This window comes from Callospermophilus lateralis, chromosome 11, assembly GCF_048772815.1.
Source record: "Callospermophilus lateralis isolate mCalLat2 chromosome 11, mCalLat2.hap1, whole genome shotgun sequence".
Taxonomy (NCBI): Eukaryota; Metazoa; Chordata; class Mammalia; order Rodentia; family Sciuridae; genus Callospermophilus; species Callospermophilus lateralis.
Genome location: NC_135315.1, coordinates 86,056,365 through 86,081,401, shown reverse-complemented (window position 1 = coordinate 86,081,401; position 25,037 = coordinate 86,056,365). Strand labels below are relative to the sequence as shown.

Sequence of the window (25,037 nt, the reverse complement as noted above, 5' to 3'; positions counted from 1 at the left end):
TAAAAACTAAGATTACAAGAGATATTTAAACATAATGAAGTACAAGTAACATAGCAATACTTTGTAAAAGTGTACTTTTGTAAAAATACTAAAAATCATCATGTTAAGGAAAATAAATCAAGCTCAGAAGGTTAAGGTATATGTTTGCTCTCATATGTGGATGCTAGAGAGGAAAAAGGAAAACAAAGGTGGGGGTGGACCTCAAGAAAAGTAAAGCGAGATTAATAGAAAAAAGAAATCAAGGGTTGTGAGGTAGGTAGGGAGGAGGCCAATGCTGGGGAGTGGCCAAATTATATTGTTATATTGAGTGCATGCACAGATATTGTAATGACAAATTGAAACAGTATGTGCAACTATAATGCACCAATAAAATGTGGAAATTGAAACAAATAAAATATTGTTAAGAAAAAAAGAAGAAAATATATTTATATACTAATGATTAATTGGAAAAGTGAATCAAAATGTGGAAATGACAACCTAGAGATATTGTCTTCATGGTTAACACACATTGTGGTACGAAAATATAAGTAAAAACAACAAAGGAAAAATAATAAGATGGATTAATATGTTGAATTGGAATACAGTAATGATATGTATGTATAACTTCATAAAATTAGATTTAATTGTGTTAACAATGATTTTTTTTTCTTTTAAGTAGAGTTCAGGCATCTCCAAAATATGTTCTTATGTTTCAGGTACAGACAGAAAATCAACAAAATTTATAGCAATCTCTCTTCATATTAGTCATGAGAAAAATAAATCTAGAAATCACAACATAAGGATTACTTTGATAAGAACAGAATAAAATGAACAAAAAAATAACCAAGGAATAACAACAGTAATAACATAAAAGAGATCTTCAAATTATAGCATATCTGAACTTTACAAAATTGAAATTAAAAAGGAAAACTGTTTTATTTTTTGTACACCGAGAAAGACTAAAAGCCTTTAAGAACTAAACATTTACAGATATGCTTGAGTGAATGGGGCTCTGACTCTTACAAAATATAGTTCAGATCATCTTTAAAAAAAACACAGATTAGTATTACAAATATTAGAAATATTGGGAAGCTGATTTAGGCAGTATTGAAACTTATTTTTAAAATTAGAGCATCAAAACAAAATTTATATTTAGGATTGAAAATGGACTAAAACTAGTGACTGAGCAACCTAATAGAATATATTGTGAGCTTCATTCATCAATAGTACTAGACAATTAGACAGTAAGCTGGGCATGGTATTGTAGGCCTATAATCCCAACAACTTGTGAGGCTGAGACAGGAGGATATTGAGTTCAAAGCCAGCCTTAGCAAAAGTAAGACACTAAGCAACTCAGTGAGACCCTGTCCCTATATAAAATACAAAATAGGACTGGGGATGTGACTCAGTGGTCGAGTGCACCTGAGTACCCCCCCCCAAAAAAAAAAAAAAAGAAAAAGAAAGAAATTAAAATGAAGGAGTTTTAGATAGTAAGTAAAAAACCTGCTTAGTACTGGGCTTTTGACTGGGAACTCTATTCAGCATGAGAACATTGCACTTAAAAATGTGTTGAATGTAGCCAAAATGTTTTATGAGAAAATAAATTTCTTTTTTAATATTGTCTTACACTATTCTCTAGACATTAACACAAATGGTTATGTCAAAAACAAAAAAAAAGGAGACAAATAAGAGATATACTGAGTAAAAAGTATCAAAGGCAAGAGAAATAATCTGGCAAAAGTCAGGAAATTTTTTTTTAGAAATGTGTATAAGAAAGGTACCTAAGTAAAATTTTTGAAATGAAGTTTAGTTAGTAATATATATGTATATATATGCATGTGTATTTGTGTGTGTGTGTGTATATAATGTTTGAATAAAATCAAAATTTATTATTTGCCATTTTTTTAAAAATAGAATTTATCTTCTAGTTATGAAGTTTAGGAAATTTTATTTTTGTATCATGAAAATAATAAATAAAATTTAAAAAATTTTTAAAAAGCATTTCTTTTTTAAAAATTAAATTCTTGAATATCTGCATAATTATTGTAAAGTCTATCTGGAACAATAAATATTAATACATTTGAACTCAACAAAACAGAAACATGAAAATCTCAAAGAACTCCAGATTGTTTTGAAAACTAAATGAAACCAATGAAAATGTCCTCTGGGATCCGATCACTAATATCATACTCAATGTGATTGCTTAACTAAGCATTAAGTTCCATCAGGACTTCAGAAGAGTCAATTAATCACTTAAAAAATGCTTATACATAGAAATTTAAGTGCAGTTCTGGAAGAAGGTAAGGCTGAACTTGAAAAATGTTTAACTTTTCAGATTATGTCTAAGATCTACAAATCAGAGATTTTTTTTTTGCTTGTGTGTTCTTTTTAGATATATATGACAGTAGAGTATATTTTGATATATATGCATGGAGTAGAGCTTACTAAATAGAATCCCATTCTTGTGGTCATACATCATGTGGAGTTTCACTGGTCATGTGTTCATTTCTGAGCACAGGAAAGTTATGTCTGATTCACTCTTGTGTATTACATATTCCCATCTCCCCACCCTTCCCTTCATTCCTCTTTGTCTAATCCAAGGAACTTTTATTTCTTTCTTCCACTCCCTCCCTTGTTGTGGGTTAGCATCAACATTTCAGAGATACTTAAATATACTTTTTAGATCTGTCATACTGTTTTTGGAGACACTTGGAAACTTCGTTGTCCTATTTGTTCAAGGTTGTAAAAGCTAGAAATTTACTTGAGTTGTATGTAAAAAAAAGGTAAAAAAAGATTTATTGATACACATAATTAAAATCACATAACTATGTATTTACAACATAATAAGTTGAATAAAATAAAACAATACATTTTATTGTGCTGATAATAAACCAGTTACATTAAACTTATTTTTCTGCTATAGATGAATAGAAACCTTAAATTTAGTATATATTTGTTATTTTTGAAAATTTAATTAGTTACATTAGTTACAATTTAATTAGTTACATACAATGATCTTAACATATCATACATTAAAATCAGATGGGGTATAATTTCTCATTTTTCTTAGTGTACAGTTTGCAGAATCACATTGGTCATGCAGTCACGTCCTTCCTTTCCCCACTTCCCCTCCCCTCCCCTCACTTCTCTCTGCCCAATCTAATGTGACACACTTTTTTTTCTTTTTCCTCACATCATCATACATGTATTTAGTATATGTATTTAGTATATATATATATATATATATATTATATATTTAATATATGTATGTATATATATTCATACATGTACTTAGTATATATTTTAAGAAAAAATGGTATTGGCAGTAAAAAATTCAAAGAAATATTCTTAAAATAATAGAGGTATACTAGCTCAATCTAATACTCATCACAATTTCTGGAAGGAGGATTTTCTGATGAAAAGTTCAGGACAATAAGTGACCAATCAAATATATTCAGAATCTCCTTGCTGTTTTGAAAAATTTTCCCACCTTTTAGACTGTGTGTCCATACAATGAGATTTAATTTTAATTTTTTGTTCATTCTTTTTAGATATACATGACACTAGACTATATTTTGACATATTACACATACATGGAGTGTAATATTCTAATTAGGATTTCATTCTCGTGGTTTTACATGTTGTGAAGTTTCACTAGTCATATATTAATATATGAACATAGGAATGTTATGTCCAATTCTTTCTACTGTCTTTCCTCTTCCAATATCCCATTTCTTCCCTACATTCCCCTTTGTCTAATCCAATGAACGTCTATTCTACCCCCTCTCCCTTATCATATGTTATCATCCACATATCAGAGATAACATTCGGCTTTTGGTTTATTTGGACTCGCTTATTTCCCTTAGAATAGTATTCTTCAGTTGTTTCTGTTTACCATCAAATGCCATAATTTCATTATTCTTTTTGGCTGAGTAACATTCTATCACACAATGAGATATGAATAAGCCTAATAGTAACCATTATCCAAAAGGAATGGTTTATAAAAAGAACTATGAGAAGGCCACAAGACATTTGTGAAATTAATAAGAATTGCCAGGATAGAAAAATTGAAACTATAGAAAATTTTCTAGAGCATATTTTTATAATTTTGAGTATTCATTTATAATATATGCAAAAAATCATAATATAGTGATCAATAATAAAGTGATAAAATAACATGGAGTAATAGACAATGTATTTGTTATAGTTAGTAAAAGACAATTTAAAATATGGAAGTAAACAATGCATAGGATTGTATACCTCAAAATAGAAGTATAGTATACATTAACAAAACAAAATAAAATTAATATATATTTGGTGGACATAACAACAAACTTGACATAGTAAAAGAAAGGTTCAAAACAACTGATGACTAATCAAAAGAAAATATTCAAATAGAAAATGATGAAAATTTAAACAGAACAAAAATTTGGAAACATGAAACATAATAAAAAAGAGAGATAGCCTACTAGGAATTGGATTTCCTTTGGAAAAGAGAAGAAAGAAAAAAGCAATATTTGGAGAAATAATAATCAATGGAGTTCCATGTTGATGTTGAAAATTTGATAAGCTCATTATACACCAAAAACAAATTAAATTTTTCTTAGAAACAGCATTAATTTTATGATACTGTTGAAAATTAAAGATAATGAAATCAGAAGCATGTATTAGTGCATGCCCATAATCCCAGTGACTTGGGAGGCTATGGTATGAGAATGGCAAATTGGAGGTCATCCTCATCAATTTAACTATACCTTGTCTCAAAATTTAAAAAAAAATAAAATAAATTAAAAGGGCTGGACGTTAAGCTCAATGGTAAAGTGATCCAGGGCTCAGTCCCTAAAAACACAAAATAAATTAATAAACAAGCAGATAAAAATAATGAGAAAATCAAATAGTGGCTAGAGAAGAATGTAAGAATCATTGACTTTTAACACAAATCATGAAAGACAGGAAAAAATAGGGTGAGAAGGGGCAGAATTTTATGTCAGGAAAAGATAGCTTCAAAAATTAAGGAAAGGTTTCTAGGTGAGCAAAGCCGGGAGACATCATGCCAGTGTTCTTGCATTACAAGAAATATTAAACCATGGTTTTCAAGTAATAGAAAACACCATCAAAAGCCTACCAACAAATACTATACATTCAGGGATAATTTCTATAGTTTGTTACTATAGAAGTTTCTCTGATCTTGCAGAGTACCAAAAGCAACAAGAGTAGTGTAGCATTTCCTTCTGAGTGTGAAGCTGACTTACAATGCTCCTTTGCTGAAACTGCCTATTGCCATTGATGATCATTCTTCACTTCTCTTTGGAGAGCAAGAGGAAGGGAACTCAGTCTGAGTGCTTTGTTTAAAAAAAAAAAAGCCTACCAACAAACAAAAGCCCAGGAATAGACAGATTCTCAGCCAAGTTCTACAAGACTTTGAAAGAAAAATTAACTCCAATACTCCTCAAAGTAGTTAATGAAATAGAAAAGAAGCAACCCTTCCAAACTCATTCTCTGAAACTAATATTACCCTAATACCAACACCAGGCAAAGACACATCAAGGAAAAAAAATAAAAATAAAAACTTTAGGGCAATATCGCTGATGAATATACATGCAAAAATTCTCGGTAAATTTCTGGCAAATCACATACAAAAACACATTAAAACGATAGTGAACCATGATCAAGTGGGGTTCATCCCAGGGAGCAGGGTTTGTTCAACATACAGAAATTAATAAATGTAACATCATATTAAAAAGACTTAAAACCAAGAATCATATGATCATCTCAATAGATGCAGAAATAGTATTTGACAAAATACAGCACACTTTTATTTCAAAACATTAGAAAAACTAGGGATAATAGGAACATATCCCAAATCATAAAAGCTATATATGTTAAACCCAGGCCAGAATCACTCTAAATGGAGAAAATTTGAAAGCATTCACTCTAAAAACTGGGACAAGTGTCAAGGATGTCCTCTTTCACCACTCCTATTTAACATCATTTTTGAAACTCTAGCCAGAGCAACTAGAAAAAGAAATTAAAGAAATACAAATAGGTAAAGAAGAACTCAAACTGTCACTATTTGATGAGGACACGATTCTACATCTAGAAGATCCAAAAAATTCCACCAGATATCTTTTAGAACTAATAAATGAATTCAGCAAAGTAGCAGGATATTATATATATATATATATATATATATATATATATATATATATATATATATATATGTGAATCAATCTAACAAAAGATATGAAAGACCTCTACAATGAAACTACAGGACCCTAAAGAAAGAAATTAAAAAAAAAACCCAGAAGATGGAAAGATCTCCCATGCTCCTGTATAGGCAGAATTAATATTGTCAAAATGGCCATACTACCAAAAGCATTATACAGATTTAATGCAATTCCTATTAAAATCCCAATGACATTCTCCATAGAAATAGAAAGGGCAATTAAGGAAATCATTTGGAAGAATAAGAGACCCAAAATAGACAAAGCAATCCCTAGTAAGGAAAGTGAAGCATGAGACATCACAATACCAGATCATAAACTATACTACAGAGCTATAGTAACAAAAATGGCATGGTATTGGCACCAAAATAGACATTTAGACCAATTTCACAGAAAGAAGACACAGAGACAGACCCACATAAATACACTTATTTCATGCTAAACAAAGGTGCCAAAAACATACATTGGAGAAAAGACAGACTCTTCAACAAATGGTGCTGGCAAAACTGGAAATAAATGTGTAGCAAAATGAAATTAAATCTCCATCTCTCACCCTGCAAAATAAATAAATAAATAAATAAACTCAAAGTGTCTCAAAGGCTCAGGAACTACAACAGAGACACAGCCCTAACAGAAGAAGTAATCCCAAATGTTCACTATGTCAGTCTAGAATCTGACTTCCTTAACAAGAGTCATAAATTGCATGAAGTAATATAAAGGATAAATAAATGGGATGAATTCAAATTAAAAAGCTTCTTCTCAGGAATGGAAACAATTAATAATGTGAGGATAGGGCCTATTGATTGGGAGAAAATCTTTACCACATGTACTTCAGATAAGGGATTAAACTCTAGGATATACAAAGAACTAAAAAATTTTAACAGGAAATAAATAAATAACCCAATTAAGAAATGGGTTAAGGAACTAAGCAGACACTTTACAGAAGAAGAAATACAACTGATCAACAAATATAAGAAAAAGTGTTCAATATCTCTAACAATTAGAGAAATGCTAATGAAAACTATACTAAGATTTCATCTCACTCCAGTCAGAATGGCAATCATCAAGAGTACAGGCAACAACAAATATTAGCAAGGATGTGGGGAAAAAGGTAGATTCATACATTGCCCATGGGATTGAAAATTGGTACAGTCACTATGGAAAGCAGTATGGAGATTTCTTAAAAAACTTGGAATAGAACATCATTTGACCCAACTATTTTACTCCTTGATTTATACCCAAGGGACTTAAAATCATCATACTACAGTGATGCAGCCATGTCAATGTTTACAGCAAACAATTCACAATAGCTAAACTATGGAACCAACCGAGGTGTCCCTCAATAGATGAATGTAGAGAGAAAATGTGATATGTATAGTCAATAGAATATTATTCATCTGTAAAGAATAATGAAATTAAGGCATTTGCCAGTAAATGGATGGAGTTGGACAATATTTTGCTAATCAAAATAAGCCAATTAAAAAATGCTAAATATTTAATATGCAGATGATAATTCACAATGGAGGAGTGCACTAGAGAAGAATAGAATTGTGTTATATTAGGTAGAGGGAAGTGAAGGGAGGGGAGGTGAACAGATGCAAGGATAAGAAGGATAGTAGAATGAAAGAGACATTTTTTATTTTATGTATTTGTATGACTGCATGATTAATATGATTCTACAACATATACACTCAGATATATGAGGAATTATATCACATCTATGCATGATATATTAAAGTACAGAAATGCACTTTACTGTCATGTATAACTAAATAAAACAAATAAAAAATTAACAAAGAAACATGTTTTTCAAGCTAAAGAACATTGGTTTAATGTGTAAAAGAAATCAATAATGTTGATAAGGATAAATATTAGGGTAAATTTTTTTGAATAAAAAAATATTAACTGTTTAAATTTTAAACAATTACAATTTCTTTTATGGCATACATCAGTTTTAGAAGTAAAAATATAAAAACAAAATCAAAATTGTATGATGACTAGAAATAGTAGACTGCACTTTTTCTTATGGTAAGAGAACAAATTTATGATAAATTAATTAGTTACATATGTATTTTTTGTGACTTTTAGTGTATCTGTTAAATGCAATGATACCAAAACTGCCCAAGAAATATTAATAAAATGCCAAAAAAATGAATACTCAAGAACCCAATTAATGAAGTAAAATAAATAAAAGATAGAATTGAAAAAAAAATTTAAAAAATTATACTGCCCCAAAAAATAAATAAATGAAAACTTACATTGATCATACAAGAATCAAGAAAAACAGATAACAAATAACAATATAATAGTCCATAATAAAAATATATAAGTAATTATATTAAACCTTAAATGAATGAACACTTAAATGAAGTTCAGTTATGATACTGAATTAAACATAAAAGTAACTAAATATATCACACTCACAGAATAAACAAGGTAAGGTTTATACATCTGAAGAAAATATATGAAAGATATTTAACATATGAATCACCTGGCATGGGTTTACAACAATAAGATAATGGAGTGTTTCACATAGTAAGCATTGCAAAAAAGAGATATTTATTATAATCATTAAGTGCTTACTTCAACAAGAAGATGTAATAATTGAATTTTGTTTGGAGAAGAAAGTAACTACTGTAATACCCTTGATCAAAGGATAATTCTCCCAAGTGAGATGTTCATCCTCTTAGACTGAGGGCACAGCTGCAGGAGGGATGCACATGGAGAGGTGAAGGAGGTAGGGGATATCTCCTGATCTAATCAGATCAGTGGAATCCACCTGATGGTCAATGAGATGACATATATTATAGCTTCATACAAAATAATAGAATTTTGTGTGTACTTAATAATAACTTTTAATAACAGTGGAATGAAATTTGCTGCATTGAATACATACATTAGAAAAAAATGAAATTTAAAAAAATCAATGATCTAAGCTTCTAACTAAAGTATTAGGCAAAAGAACAGAAATTTAAACCCAAAATATAAGAAAAGAGAGAAAAGAATAACAGCAATATTTTTTTAAAAAAATGATATAGCATTGAAATAGAAAAATCTTCAATAGAGAATATCACTAATGCAAAATTTCAAGTGTAGAATTATTACTATAATGACAAAACTTTCCAGAACTGACTGAGAAAAAGAGAGAACATAAATTATCATTATCATGAATAAAATAGAAAATTCAGTATAGATATTAAAGTCAATTAAAAAAGATTAAGTGATAATATAATAAATTTCTCCCAAAACTTGAAAACTTAAATGAAATGTACCAATTAGTTGAAAATCACAATTTAAAAAAAAAATCTAAAAACATTCATACATACAAATAAAATTGAAATTTTTATTAAAGACTTTGCACTGTAAGTCAGAAAATGTCATTCATAGTTATTTCTATAATAATATTTATTAGTCCTAAAAATCCCAAATTGACTCTTAATTCAAAAATGGAGATACTGAATTTCTGTGCTACTTTCATTATTGCTGTTGAAAAAGCATTCAGTGACACTTGTTTCTGTGAAATCAATCTTACTTTGATTTTTGGTTTTCTATTAATGTTGTGATTGTTGTTTTGTACTTTCTCTGAATTCACTTGCATTAAAATGGGAATGATACAGAAAAGGTTAGCATGGCTCTGCACAAAGGTGTTATAAAATTTTGTGAAGATTACTAGATTTTCCTTAAATTCTCAATTATTATTATTATTTTTTTACAGATATTTTCTTTCTACTTGTTTTCATTTTTAAAAATCATGTCAGGGATGTTGCTGTGGCTCAGTAGTAGAGTACTTGTGTTAGGTAAAGGATTTGATTCTCAGTACCACATATGAAAAAAATAAATAAAATAAAATTTCTATAACAACTAAAAATATTTTTATTGCGAAATTTTTTATGGTTTCCATTTTTTCGCTAAAATTTTGTAGATTGACTTATACTTCATACTTTGTAGTAGGTCTGATTGTTTCATAGTATGTCTGATAATTTTAATAGCTAAAATTATTAATTATTTTCTATTGTTTATTGCTTCCTATTCATGTTTTCCTGTGATATTATTGTTCTCATAATCTTTTACTGGATGCTAGGCATTATGGATTAGAGTTGTTTTTAGAAAAAAAAACAAAAAACTATAGATTCTTTATATCTTTCTTCAGTGAACAATTTAATTCTCTCAGGTGTTTTTAAATCACTAAAAATATAAATCATATTAATCTAGATTCATAATGTAATATCATTTCTATGATTCAGAACCACGTGAGATATGTTTTAATTCTTTCCTATGGTATGTTCCAAAGTATAGACATTACAGCCATGGATCATTGAGTAGGTGGTTCTTTTAGATTTCCATACCCTGCAGCTCCTGAACTTCCACTTTTGTTCCCTTATTATTTTGGCCTCTCATTTACTTCTTCTGGACTGTGAAATGTACCAAGAGCCAAAATGGTTCCAAGGGGTAGGATCATGTCTCTGCTTTTAGGTTTTCTCACTCATCATTGCCTGGTGATTTCAAAGTTCTTCGATTGTAGCACCTCCAAAACAAAACAATTCCCTTCTTCACACTTTTCCCTCTATGCTTCAACATTTGGGGAGCCGTCCGATTATGGACCTATTCTATACAAGCATTTAACTAGGGATACTCACTAAATGCCCACACTTCTGTACAAAAAAACAAACAAACCCTCAAAATTTAAAAGAAAATTCTGTGGAATCTGTTTTAACAAAACACTTTTTCACAATGCTTTCTTTGACTTTGAAGAATCATTCTCACTGATTTTTTCTTATTTTTCAATTGTGCATGAATGCAAATGTCTCTATGCTGTCTTCGGAAACACTACTTTAATAAGTTTTCATTGTACACACGAGAAAAAGTAGAAATTATAGTTGAATATCATCTGGAAGAATTCTCAAATTTCAATGCCTAATCTATAAAATGGAAAGAGTAGTAACTAACTAATACATAAGTTAGAGGATCATCACTTTTATATACATAAGCATACTAAGAACTACAGTTAGCATATTACTAATAAAATAAATATTAGCATTATTGTTATTGTTCTCTGCTTTCTTCTTTTTCCATCTTACTACTTATTCTACATATTGTAAAATTGAATGTACAGGTTATTTCTTATGTGAGAGAATGATTTATTTCCAAGGTAAAATTACTTCTTTTGTACCTAAAAGGAACACATTTTAATTTAAAACATATTAATAGCAAAGTCACCTTATATGTTTATAGGTTATGAAGCAAAGCTAAAGAGACTTTTATGGTAAAATTCATGCCATATTTTAACTTGCCATAGTCTTCTTCAGAATATTCACCAGTATCATTTTTAAATGTGTGATTTAGCTCTACCCTGACACTTATAAGCACAGCTAGACATGCAATTTTCTGTCTCAGCATTTATAGTATGATTGTCTCCATTTTTCAGAATGCAGGCATAATAGCAATCTTTTGAATTTTTCATGTTTTTCTTCCCTGGCCACTTTATACCGGAATATCCTAATAAATGTCTATTGAAAGAGTCGATGAGTGAATGAATGAAGCTTTAGGAGAGAAAAAAACCAAAATGAATAATCAGGATGACACTGCAGTCACTAGCTAGAATTGTGTCTTATATATCTTAAAGAGACTTTGAAAAATTTCTCATCCAGACTTCTTCCAACTTTAATCTTTTGTACTTAAAAAAAACTGAAGTCTAGGATCTAGGATTTTAATTTATTTAAAAATTACTAATTGAGATTCTATTACAATATCCCCAAAGATTTGTTGTTAAGTGCTTCTCTAATTAAATGTGAAGAATTTTTTTCTTCGCTTGAGGAGGGACTGGGAAATTGCAAATGAGAAGCTACTTTGTAACCTAACAAGACCTGTTTTTTTTTTGTTGTTGTTTGTTTGCTTGTTTGTTCATTATTGGTACAAATTGGCCACTGTCTTCAGACTCCACTCTTTCTGGTAGTTATCAGAAACAGCAGGAGGCAATTAGCTGATATTTTCCCTATTTTACCTGAAGATCCCTTTAGTCAAACTTAAATGCTTATTCTATAAAAGTTTCTGTTTCTCAATTTTCCTAGTGTTAGTATTCTGAATTGTTTTGCTACTAGACAACAACAATTGTCAATTTACCTTCCTCTAGAAACATTTTCTTTATTTCTTCATAGCCTTCATTTAAGTTATATGCTCCGTTTTTTTTCCACTTCTACCCACTGAATGTCACAGGATCAAAGTCAAATATTTCATGTTCTTTTTATTGTTGTTATTGTTGTTGTTGTTTTGTTAGTTTGTTTCTTAACAGCAACATTTTAATTTGAATGATTTCAGAATTGTCAGTAGGCGCATAAGAGACTATGTGTGGGTGTGTGTGTGTGTACATATATATATATAGTATTTTTTTAATTGGAGTTTCAGACAAGTTTGTTATAATTATATATATATATATATATATATATATATATATATATATATATATATATATATATAGTATTTTTTTTCCCTCACACACCTGTAAAGATAAAATGGGAAATTTGCTATCTCACTTCATGTGAAGAATTCAGCAGTTCTAGCTGGAACCATTTGAGACCTGCCTAGCCACCAATACCAAATAAATGTGAGCCCAAACAAAATCAGTAGAACCACATCCCTGATCCAAAGTTATCTGACAACCCCAAGAAGAACTGAGCTAGAAGGAGAAAAGAATGCATCTGATCTACTAGCTGACAAGAAATCTTTAGGCATTATTTTAAATTTCTAATATTTAGAATGATTTGTCACACAGGAATAGGTAACTAATTAATTCTTTAAATTATAATATTTTGAAAGGATTTTCTTCTTTAAAAAAATCCCTGAATTTTAAGGCTAAAACATGAGGTAAACAAAAACAAGGAGAAAATAGGCCGTTAATAAATATTTAGTAGGTGAATGTGTTGAATAAATCAGTGGACTCAAAAGGGTTTAGGGCAAAGAATGAAAGCATAAATTAGTATTCATTACCTGATAAAATAAATTAAAAAATTCACTAGCTTTGTTACTGTTAAAAGTCATTTGATAAAATGCAAATCCAAACAAAGTTTAAAGTTTTTAATAAAATATTAATAAATATATTATTTTTCAATTTAGTAATATTATACTTAACATGTGGACATATGTCTTTCAAGGTTTTTTGTAGGCATTTAAACTGTTTCAGTAAAAGCATAGTTTTTATGAAGTTATAAATGTAAGAAAATCAAATGGGGACAGAAGCAAGGTGCAGAGGCAAGTGGCAGAAGAGCAGAATGGCAGAATGATAGAAAGGCAGAAAAGCCCTTGTTCAAGCTGTCAGCCTTATTTATATCAATAGGTTACATTAGGTTCGTGGCATCAGCAGTACCTTATTGTTCACTGTGTCATTAGTCAGGTTACAGAGTTAGCAACATTATGCAGCTTCTTTATCAGTCACATACTATAGTTGGAATGTGAAATGTGAGGAGCTTTGTGGAGCTCTCAAAAAAGACCATGTTTGAAGTTGCTGTCATGTGGACAGGTTCAGGCTCAGAAGAGCTTGGTGAAACACTGTGGTTTTCTAACTGGAGACTTCCTTTATTCCCAGGAACTGAGGACCTGAGATCAAAATTGAGACTGTTAAGACTCTAGCCCAGAGCCTCCTCATGCAGTGCATTGCCACAGCAGCTAGGCTTTGCACATGTATTAGTCATCTTACTAGTTTTGGGGAGAAATTGCAAAATATTACAAGTGTATAAAACATGGCGACTGTTACCCACCAGGAGTTTGCTCACCAGAGGAACACTGTCCTATAGTGTCTGAAGGAATCCTTACATATAAACACTAGAAATTATTTTATAGGAAATTAAGCAAATATGAATCTGAGCTATGATTTTGAAAAAAAATATAATTCCCAAGTATAGTAGTGATGTAAGAGACTAATATATATTTTGTGACAGGCTTACCTTCAATACCTAAGATTCTGCCTGACAAAGTAAATACTTGATACTTTTTTAACTTAAACTATAAATTAGTTGTAGGAAATGAAAAAAAGAAAGAAAGAAAAGAAAAGAAAAATAACAAAGTTCTTACTTTTGTTCCTTTCTAGGAGATGCCTGAATATATAGAGTTATTTAAACTGAGTGTTTTCAAGTATTTGTGGGACCATTTGAGACCTGCCTGGCCACCAACATCAAATAAAAGTGAGTCCAGACAAAATCAGCATTTTCACACACCATTGTTAAGCAGCTTCTTAATTTTTTCAAATTTCAAACTTTGCTTTCTGAGACAACCTGAAAAATGTCCTCTGTGGTCTTCCTGACTCACCAATATCTGTCTTCTTATGGATGCACATGTGCACAAACAATACTGATATATCAGGTACATTGGTAAGTTTCTAGGATGACATAGAATAAAACATAAAGGCAAAAATGTAAGCCCAATGTATAATATATTTTATTGACTCAAGAAAGACACTTTAAGAATGTCAAATACATTCTACAATTGTCTATCTTTTAAAGGGACTTACACAGAATGCATTAGTTATTATTTACTATATAGGTCTAATAATAGTCTCAGTTGAATTTTCAATTTCATGATCATTTTGAAAATTTCCATAGTTGTAATTGGAAAGCCATAATTTCTATTTCTTATAATTATCTATATAATTTAACACAATATTTAAAATACTTAAACTTTCATAAAAATTAAAATAGATTTACTAATGCATACAGTACGCATTTTTTGATTAAGGTTGTAGTGGAATGTTTCCCAAGAAAGGATTAAACTGTCCTTAGATTATTATTAATACACACATGCTGAGCAAAGCTACTGACTGGAATTTGATGAGCATTATGCATCTAATTTTGAACAAGCCAACTCAAATTCCACCACAATTAATCCTTTTAAGTTACCCTGCAGAATGTTTTATTCATGAAGTCATACAGCATAGTATTAGCTCACAATAATTTACAGAATATTTATAAGAATCTGGAAAATTTACAAAAATTATAAAGTACGTGCAAATTTTGTTTCTGCATGCAAAATAATAATAAGATTATCAGTAAAGCAAACTGTGAAAGCCAAATGCTGTATTTGTTTCTTAAAAAACAAATGATTATCATTCATCAAAAAATAACTTCAGAACACTCTTTAATTGATTGATGAGATTCATTTATAAACAGGATATCACTATCTTTATAATGTTTCCATCTACCAGGCAAGTTTGGCTTATGTAATGCAGATCACCTTGAAAAGTGACACTGGATGTTCAACTGGCCAGAATTATCTATTACAGCAAAATTCTTCTTTTCACTAACACTTATTAAGAGCTTATTTACATGAGGCCTTTTGTTCTTGGTGTTACAAAAACACTTAATGCAATTAATAGAAAGTTATATTGGTTGTTGCCTTCCTCTACACAGCCATAGAGGATAATTAATATTTTAGTAAGACTGGGCTAAGCCGTAAAGCAAAGGATAAAAGCATTTTTATCTCTGTTTTCCTTCTTATAAAATAATATATGCTTATTAGTGAAGAAGACACAGGAAGTGCACAAATGTATAAAGAATAAAATCAACTATAATTCTGTCACCCAGCAGCAGCTGTAGTTAATGTATTTTCATGATTTTTTTTTCTGTCTATGCTTAAATTTGAGATACCAGTAAATATTGTATCATAAACATAACGTATTAATTGATATTCATAATAATACTTAATGTTTGAAGTTTTTCTTGAAGTGGATATATAGCATAAAATGCATGAAACTGTGAACATGAAAGTTATATTTATTCTGTGAAGCCAGTTTTAAGGGTACGGCTTCTGGCGCTCTCTATTAGCTGTTTGAGAACTTGGATTAACACCTCTATCTCTCTTTATCTCTGTTTTCTTTTCTATAAAATGGGAGTGAAATAATTTCTATTTCATGGATTGTTAGAAAGATGAATCTTGCCATACTGTGTAAAACTCTTGAAACAAATGCCATTACATCAGAAGATTTAAGTATTTTTTGGGGGGTGGGGGGACCTAACATGCTTCTAATGGCTTTCTAGAAATAGTGGACATTCCCTTCAGAAGTAAGCACATCAGTATTGATGTTGTCCACACACACACACACACACAGTATTGAGTGTGTTCATATGTGTGGGTATACTAAGTTAAAATGTTGAAATTCAAAAATGCCTTAATTATAATTTTATTGATGTCATAAAAATGTCCTGAAAAGAGAAAGAAACTGGAAAAGATAACTGAACATGAGATTGCTGTGGTGGAATGACCTCACTAAAACTCATGTTGAAATTTTATCCCTACTCTGAGCTCACTGTGAGATATTAAGAACACAGAACAATCTGGCTATAGTACTTGCAAGTAGGACCTTTGGGAGGTAATTAAGATTAAATTATCTTTCTTCTAGTAAAAGAGGGGAAAGAAAGAAGAAATACTGGGGAATGAATTGGAGCAAATTACATTCCATGCTTGTATAATTCTCTCTCTCTCTTTTCTCTCTCTCTCTCTCTCTCTCTCTCTCTCTCTCTATATATATATATATATATATATATATATATATATATATATATATACACACACACAAACACACACACATATACATATATATGTAGGTACATGTTCTCAAACTTTTTAAAATTTTATCTCTGTATTTAGCTAAAACTTGGAGATTAATAATGGTAAAGAGTTCTAGAATGAATGACTATTTTTAGGCAAACTGGATATCACTATGAAATTATTTTTCTGCTTTAGTCATAAAGTGCAATCAAATTTTGTATATACCTTGATCTGTGCATATTGCCTTCAACAAATTATAGTAGAGAAATATAATAATAGTACACAAATGTTATTTCTAAAGGATAAAATGATTACTAGACTATATTCAGATTGAGATCTTCTTTTGAAGAAAGAAACCACTAATAGAGGAGAGATAATTGCCATCTATATATTTGATAAAGTATACATATATAATGTATCCAAAGATCTTTTTCAAATCAGATACAAAAAAGAAGGAAAACCTTATGAAATTGATTAAAATAAACTTAAAACAATGCTTTATAGAAGAGGATTCCAAAACAGTTAATAGAAATATGAGAAGTTTCTTATTATTCTCAAGATGAAAAGCAAATTAAACCTTCAATGTGATACCTATCCTAATCCACAACTCAGAGTGTCAATGATGAAATAAAGGCAGATGGTAGTACTAATTACTTCAAAGAATGTTAAGTATATAAATGAGTATATAATAAAAGTAGAATTTTTAATATCTACTATTACACACATAAATACTTTTGTATCACTAATTTAATTCCTATGGGTATATCAAGAGAAATATCTAATATAACATATCCATATATTCAGGAAAAGACACATTAAATATGTTCATAGAACTGTTCTTTATACAATCATATGAGTGAAACAAGGCACTGGTACATAGTCACATGGAATATGAAAACTTAAGATTATATTTCAAATTTTAAGAAAGCCTAACATAAAAAATAGATGACTGAACTATGTTCACTAATGTAAATTGCAAGAGAAAAATCTATTTCAAAATAAATAAATGGTACACTAACTATTGGGCGTATGCAGAAATTGAATGAATTATTTCATAGATTAATAAATCCACAAACAGAAAATGTATTGAAATTGAATCAATCTTCACTTTTTAGAATTAGTTATCTAATCATTCAGTCTGTTTTGTTTTGTTTTGGATTAAAAATTACTGAGAATTTGTTTGTGCTAGGTTAGCTTGTATTACGATAACAAAATACTAAACAAGTTCCACTTATGAAGAACAGAGATTTATTTAGATCACAGTTCTGGAGGTTCAAAATTCAAATGAAATAACACTAGCTCTGTGGCATGGACTGCCCTGTGATTGTAACACCTCATGGAAATAGCAATGGCAGGAATGCATAAAGAGACATTTGGAACACTGAGCAGAGACAGGGGCATGGGGTCAGACTTAGGCACTTAAAGCAAGGCATTGTCATGGAACCTACCCCAGGACACAGTACTCTCCATGAATGCATGCCTCCAATGAATCAAGGACCTCCCAAAGAGCTTTGAAGTGTTTTGCACCTTCCAATATTACCATCTTTGGGACATGGACTTCTATAGGGACACAATTAAATCATGCTTAATCAGAACTAGGCTGTATATTTTCCTAGGAGTATCTTATAGTTTAAAATTTCTATTTGGATATAAATTAAATTATATCTATGTATGTGTATGTGTGTGTGTGTATGTATATGTATATATAATTTTTGAGTCAAGAATTGATGGTCATGTTGACAAATTGTGGGGTCTTGCACTAGAGGAGAGAGATTGGGCTCAAATTTTAATAGGGCACAAGACAGTAGGAACTTAAAGGCAAGAAGTGTTATGGAGATCAGTAGATAGAAAATTATTAAGAGAAAAAGGCAGGGATAAGAATAACCCAACCTGAAAAGATTTTTGCTGAAAACTGACCAGGTGATCACCAGACAGGGATGGTGGAGGATGAGGCATCTGATCAGAATTTGTGGATTATTAAGATATCGAGGAATGAGTGTTTCTGGTTGAAATGACTTAAAAGAATTCTTTGGCTGAATTTGAATTTTAAGAAAATATACAGATGGTCCTAGAAGAAAGTTTAGAAACCTGACTATAGTCTGGCCAAACAATCAATCTTTAGCAATTATAAACTAAAGTAGGTATACCTGAGTGTTAAAATCATGTACTGTGTATTTAGTCTCCCGAGGTTTGAAAACTTCTCCATAAGTTACTGACTTAATGACTTGGATAATGTTTTCAAATTGTTCCCGATTCCTCAACTATAGAATAACATTATATGTAATGTATAAAGTTTTTCTAAGTATTCATTTTTTTTTCTTTCTTTTTGGGGAGGTGGAACTGGGGATTGAACCCAGGAGTGCTTTACCACTGAGCTACATTCCCAGCCCCATTCTTTTCTTAAATTTTGTAATAGGATCTTACTAAATTGTTTAGGTTCTTCCTATGTTGCTGAGGCTAACCTTGAACTTGCAATCCTCCTTTCTCAGCTGTGTGGTATCACAGCTGTATGTTACCACACCCTGGCTCAGCAGACTTTTAGGTGTAACAGTAGAGTAATTCCTAGATACTTTGAATACATCATTGGTTGACATAACTAGTTTTATTTATATTATTTGTATTATTCAGGACAATGGTTAAATATACAAATAAACACTTAGGGATGATTGCATATATATTCATCATGGAAAGCAAGTACATGTAAGTCACTCTGGTTAAGATAGATGTTAGACACAGATAGGCTCATTTGTATGTAAAAACTGGAACAAATTTGTGAAGGATGAATTTATTTTTATATAAAGTTTAGTGATGGCCCTTTTCATTTAAGTATATTAGCTTTAAATAAAATTATACAACTTGTTTTTCTGACAAATTTCTGCATTTTGGATATCCCACTGCCTTCACTGAACCATATTGTTAGGTGCTTCCAAGTTATGTAATACTCAGTCAACAACCTTTATCTCTTCACATTCAGAAGTTATTCAGCTACGTTTCTCATTTCATGGGTCAGTTACTTTCTTTGTTCTCATCCATGAAGGATAAACCCAACCTTTCTTATTGAATTGCAGGCAGGTAGTGTGAGCCTTAACTCTATTATGGATCTTGGCTTGTCACAGATGAGTAGCTTCTCTTTGATACAACTTGAGCAATCTATCTAATATGTGGGGAAATGCCATCTCTGTGGAAGCAGCAGCACAATTCAGACCAAAGAGATACTACTCTTATTTAAAATGAATGGTGCCTATGGGTGGGTGACAAATCCCCAGTCAGTTTAAAGATGCTAGTCAACTGTCTGTTGAAGGGCAGACAACTGAAAAAATTCATGGAGATTGTGCAATTGTATCTTGAGTAATTTCTTTTAGAGAAAGTTAAACTACTAAATGTGAATAATAGAAGCTGCAAAACTTAACTTTTGTTTACTTTTGTAAGTGAAGTTTAAAAAATGACTTTTTATCATTTTCTAAGAGTGTAAAAAATTGGATTTTTGTAATCAGGCTCATAAAAATTTTTGGAAATGGCTGAGGTAGAAAATAACCTTCTTTGTCTCTGTATCTCTCTCTCTCTCTCTCTCTCTCTCTCTCTCTCTCCCTCTCTCTCTTTTTCTCTCTCTTCTTTTAGGTAAAAGTCCTATGCTGTTTTCCTAACATTGTCATATAATCAAATTGCATAGGTCTTTCCAATGGGATGAAATTGTAAATACTGTGTCAGATGTATTCATTGAGATTTGTATGATAATTTATTTTTGAGTAATACTTCATAAAGATAATGATTAGTTTTTTGTTTAATAGTCATTTTAAAAGTAGTTTTGATTTCCAGCATTTAAAAATCATGATGCACATATGGATTTATTTTATTAACAAATTTATTTATCTCAAGATGAGTAAGCAATAACTTGTGTAAAGTACAGCTTTCACTGGGTTTTTTTAGACAGAAGTGGAACTGTAAAGAATAAATATGTATAAACTTTCCTCAGACTTAAGGGCTGCTTCAACTTTTAAAATGCAGAAAATTATGTATTAAGACACAGCTCTGTACTGATGACATTTTATGCAACCTAAAAGAAGTAAATAAATTTCTCATAAATATATATATACCTTGTATTTTTATTTTAAAAATTGCTTAAATTAATTTTTTGGTAAAATAAGATAAATGACATTATCCAAAAATTCAAAATAAAAACACGCCATTGTATATGAAGTACATACATAATTACAATTTTAAGTATAGCAACATTTTATATAATGAACATTGATGCAGCCACATCAATATTTATAGAAGCTCAATTCACAATTGCCAAGCTATGGAACTAGCCTAGATGTGCTTCAACAGATGAATGAACACATAAAATGTGGTATATACACACAATAAAATATTATTCAACCTTAAAGAATAATGAAATTATGGCATTTGCCAGTAAAGGAATGGAACTGGAGAATATCATGCTAAATGTAATAAGCCAGTCCTCCAAAAAGCCAAAGGACAAATATGTTCTGATATGTGGATTTTAACACACAACAAGGTGTGGGAGTGGATATAGAATAGAAGTTCATTGGATTAGACAAAGGGAAATGAAGTGAATAGGAATGGAAAAGACAGTAAAATGATTTGACTTTCCTATGCTCACACATGAATACATGAACAGTGTAACTCCACATTATGTTCAACAACAAGAATGTGGGATCAGAATTGTAATGGGTTGCACTCCATGTATGTATAATATGTCAAAATACACCCTACAGTCATTTATATCTAAAAATAACAAATGAAAGTATATTAAATTCTCTATTTTATAAAATTTCAATGACATACACAACTTGAAAGTGGTTAGAGAGTTTTACAGATAATAAGTATCTGCATTTAGATATTTGTTCTGATTATTTATCTATTACATCTTATATGATATAATGACATTATTTTAGGAATTAAAAAGGGGATTCTATAATACCTATAGTTTTATGCCTTGGTAAATTCAGGGATGAAATTTCATATTATTTTGGTATATATAACCAATTATTTAAATGTGGTGTTTTAAAATAAATATTTGCCTTTTTGGTTTTCTTTATGGATAACCAGTGAACTATCTTCATAAACTACATCCAAAACTAGCATTTAAGAACTCATGAACATCATAGAACAGTAGTACATGCCTGTAATCCTAGTAATTCTGGAGTCTTAAGTGGGAGAATTGCATGTTCAATGCCAGCCTCAGCAATTTAATGAGACCCTAAGCAACTTAATGAGATCCTGTCTCAATATAAAAAATGTAAAGGGCTGGAGATGAGACTCAGTGGTTAAGTACCCAAGGATTCAATCCCTAGCATTAAAAAGAAGAAAAAAATAACTCATGAAGTAATGTGTGTCTATGTTTGTGTAGTATATATAAATATGAATATATACATATATGTGTGTAAATATAATTTTATATGGCAAATATTTGTCCACCATATAAAAATATATTACATGATATTTATATGCTTTCCATCTTGGAGGAAAAATCTTAATGTGATGATAAAAAGAAGTTGAGTTTTTATTTTTTTGTTTTCCTTATTTCAATCTCCAAAATATTTTATTGTATATTAAATACTATAGTAAATCTTGTAATACTTAAGTTTCTTTTTTGTTGTTGTTGTTGTTCTAAAATAAACATACCTAGCAACTTGACCTTTTTCTGAATACAGGGTTTGTTACATATTTTTTCTGGTTACTTCACATATTTTTCACATCTAATAGTGTTTATGTGTACTTTTCTCCCTATTTTCTATATTGACGTACATAATGGAATTTGCTTTCCTTTATTGTCCTTTCTTCCTTCCTTCTTTCCTTCCTTCCTTCCATCTTTCCTTCCTTCCTTCCTTCTTATTTCTGCTTTATTCCTTTTTTATTTTAATTCCAGAGAGTATTCAATATCAAATTAATGTTCAAGGACCATAAAAATCCAAAATGCTTTTTAATTAAGAGGCTTGGCTGACCATTATACACCCCCTCTAACAGGTATTGGATAACCTAAACTGAGAAATGAGATTGATTTGCTCCTGACTGTGTTAGTCAGGGTTTTCCAAAGAACAGAACACATACATTTGTGCAAATAATTTAGGAAGAGGCTAACCAGTTTGTACAAACTGAGAAGTCTTTTGACCTGCCAAGGGTCTTGGAAAAACAAGAAAGTATATCTTGTAATTCAGTTGAAGGTCCAAGGCCTGGGTGTTAAGGTCAGGATTTGATGCTAGAAGTTCTGGTCTGATTGTGAAGGCCTGAGAACTGGTGAAGGTTGAGCTGATATCTCAGCTCAATAATTCACTCTTTATCTTCCTTTTGTTGCATCATATCTTCAACATTTTGGATAACCAGCCCACTCACATTGGAGAGGGTGATATGCATATTCAGTTTGTGAACTCAAATGCTAATCTTTTCTGGAAGCACTCTCAGAAGTAATATTTACAAGTATCTGGGCATCCCTGAAGCCTGACAAATTGACACACAAAATTAGCCAACACAAGGACATTTTTTAAAACATTTAATAATTTATTGGATCCATTTGAAGTATTTTTAAAAAATTTGTTCTAATTAGTTTTACATGAGAGTAGAATGCACTGTGACACATCATACATAAAAGGAGTATAACTTCCCATTCTCTGGTTGTGCATGATGTAGAATCACACCAGTCATGTAGTCACATATGTACATAGAGTAGTAATGTCTGATTCATTCTACTATACTTCCTACCCCTCACCCTCTCTTCTCCTTTCACTCCTCTAACTAAAGTAACTCTGTTCTTTCCTGTCCACACCCCCTTATTGTGAGTTAGCATCTGCATTTCAAAGAAAATACTTGGACTTTTGTTTTGGGGGATGGGTTTATTTTGCTTAGGGTGATGTTCTCCAGCTCCATCCACTTAAGGGCAAATGCCATAATTCATTCTTCTTTAAGGCTGAGTAATATTTCATTGTGTATATATGCCACATTTTCTTTATCTATTCATCTGTTGAAGGACACCTAAGTTGGTTCTATAGTTTATCTTTTGCGAATTAAGTTTCTATAATCATTGATGTGGCTGCATCACTGTAGTATGCTGATTTTTAAGTCCTTTGCCAGTTTTTGATGTTTATCTTTAAAGCTCTCGGACCAATATTTCTTTGGAAGAAGTTGCTCAGAGAGGATACAGATGTGATACCTCTCCTTTCATCAAGATACATGTATACCTATATTTGGTCCACCATGTCTCTATAACACTGAGCTAAAATTCATTAAACTAGGAACAACTGGAAACACGAACTGGAAAATGGAAAATAAAAATCATTGGTGTTTGAGAAACAATAATTTAAGAAAAATTAATATCAAGTGGGAAAAATTATATACATTTTAATTCTTCCTTCTAACCATCTTTATAACTATGTGCCAACTGTTTTCACAAGGCTTCTTGCTGACCATGAAATGAAATCTCTTTATTGCTTTTTTCTTGTAGACTTCATTTTTTTTATATATTTGTAGTATGTATTTCCTTAATTTTACTTTTTAACTTTGATGTTCCTTAAGTTCTTAATTTGAATACTTTGCCCAACATTTTTCAGGTTTTCTGATTTTTTTAATATATGACAAAATTATGTAATTTTTCCTGAATTCTACTTTCACAACTTAATCGTATTTTTAATTCATATGCATTTTAATTTTATTCTGTTTTAATGAATTTTGTATTTTAGTTATAATTTCCCCTTTAACTCATTAATTCATTAGCAATGTAATTTTGATTTCCAAAGCACATAATTATTTATTCCTTCATTATTGATTTTTTTAAGAAAATTATGCATTTTGTTGTGATTTTTTTTATATTTGGTGATTTTCATTTTATGACTTATTACATGGAACAAAAATATATGATTGGGAAAAATTATATTCCATATTATAGTAGTTTTATTACTTTTCTAGCAAATCCCTCCCTTATTGGAGCAGTGGCTTAAAAAACACATACATTATTTAACAATTTTTGAGGTCAGAAATATAAAAATCAGTTTCACTGGGATAATGTCAAAATATTAAGGTACAGAACTCTAGAGGTTGAAGGTAATTTTTTTTTCTTTTATTTTCTGGTTTCTAGAGACTACTATGTTCCTTGGCTCACAGCCCCTTTTAATTTCCAGTGCAGTTCCTTATAATCTTCACCTCCCTCTGACTCTCTGACCTATGTTTCTGTCATACCACTTCCTTTTTAGACTAATTCCCACCTTTCTTTCTTCCTTAAAATTACTCTTATGATTGTATTGAGTTGACTTTATAATTAAGGATAATCTCCACTTTGCAAGATCC

At 30.4% G+C, this 25,037-nt stretch overlaps 2 non-coding genes across 2 annotated transcripts; both read left to right on the top strand.

Annotated features, from left to right (window-relative positions):
- The first annotated feature begins 5,109 nt into the window (after positions 1–5,109).
- LOC143390041 (small nucleolar RNA U3) lies at positions 5,110–5,323 on the top strand. The gene has a single exon (XR_013090204.2). It is a non-coding gene; the product is annotated as a small nucleolar RNA U3 (small nucleolar RNA).
- Positions 5,324–9,776: 4,453 nt separating this feature from the next.
- On the top strand, positions 9,777–9,882 carry LOC143411055 (U6 spliceosomal RNA). Its single transcript, XR_013092780.1, has one exon. It is a non-coding gene; the product is annotated as a U6 spliceosomal RNA (small nuclear RNA).
- The last annotated feature ends 15,155 nt before the right edge of the window (positions 9,883–25,037 follow it).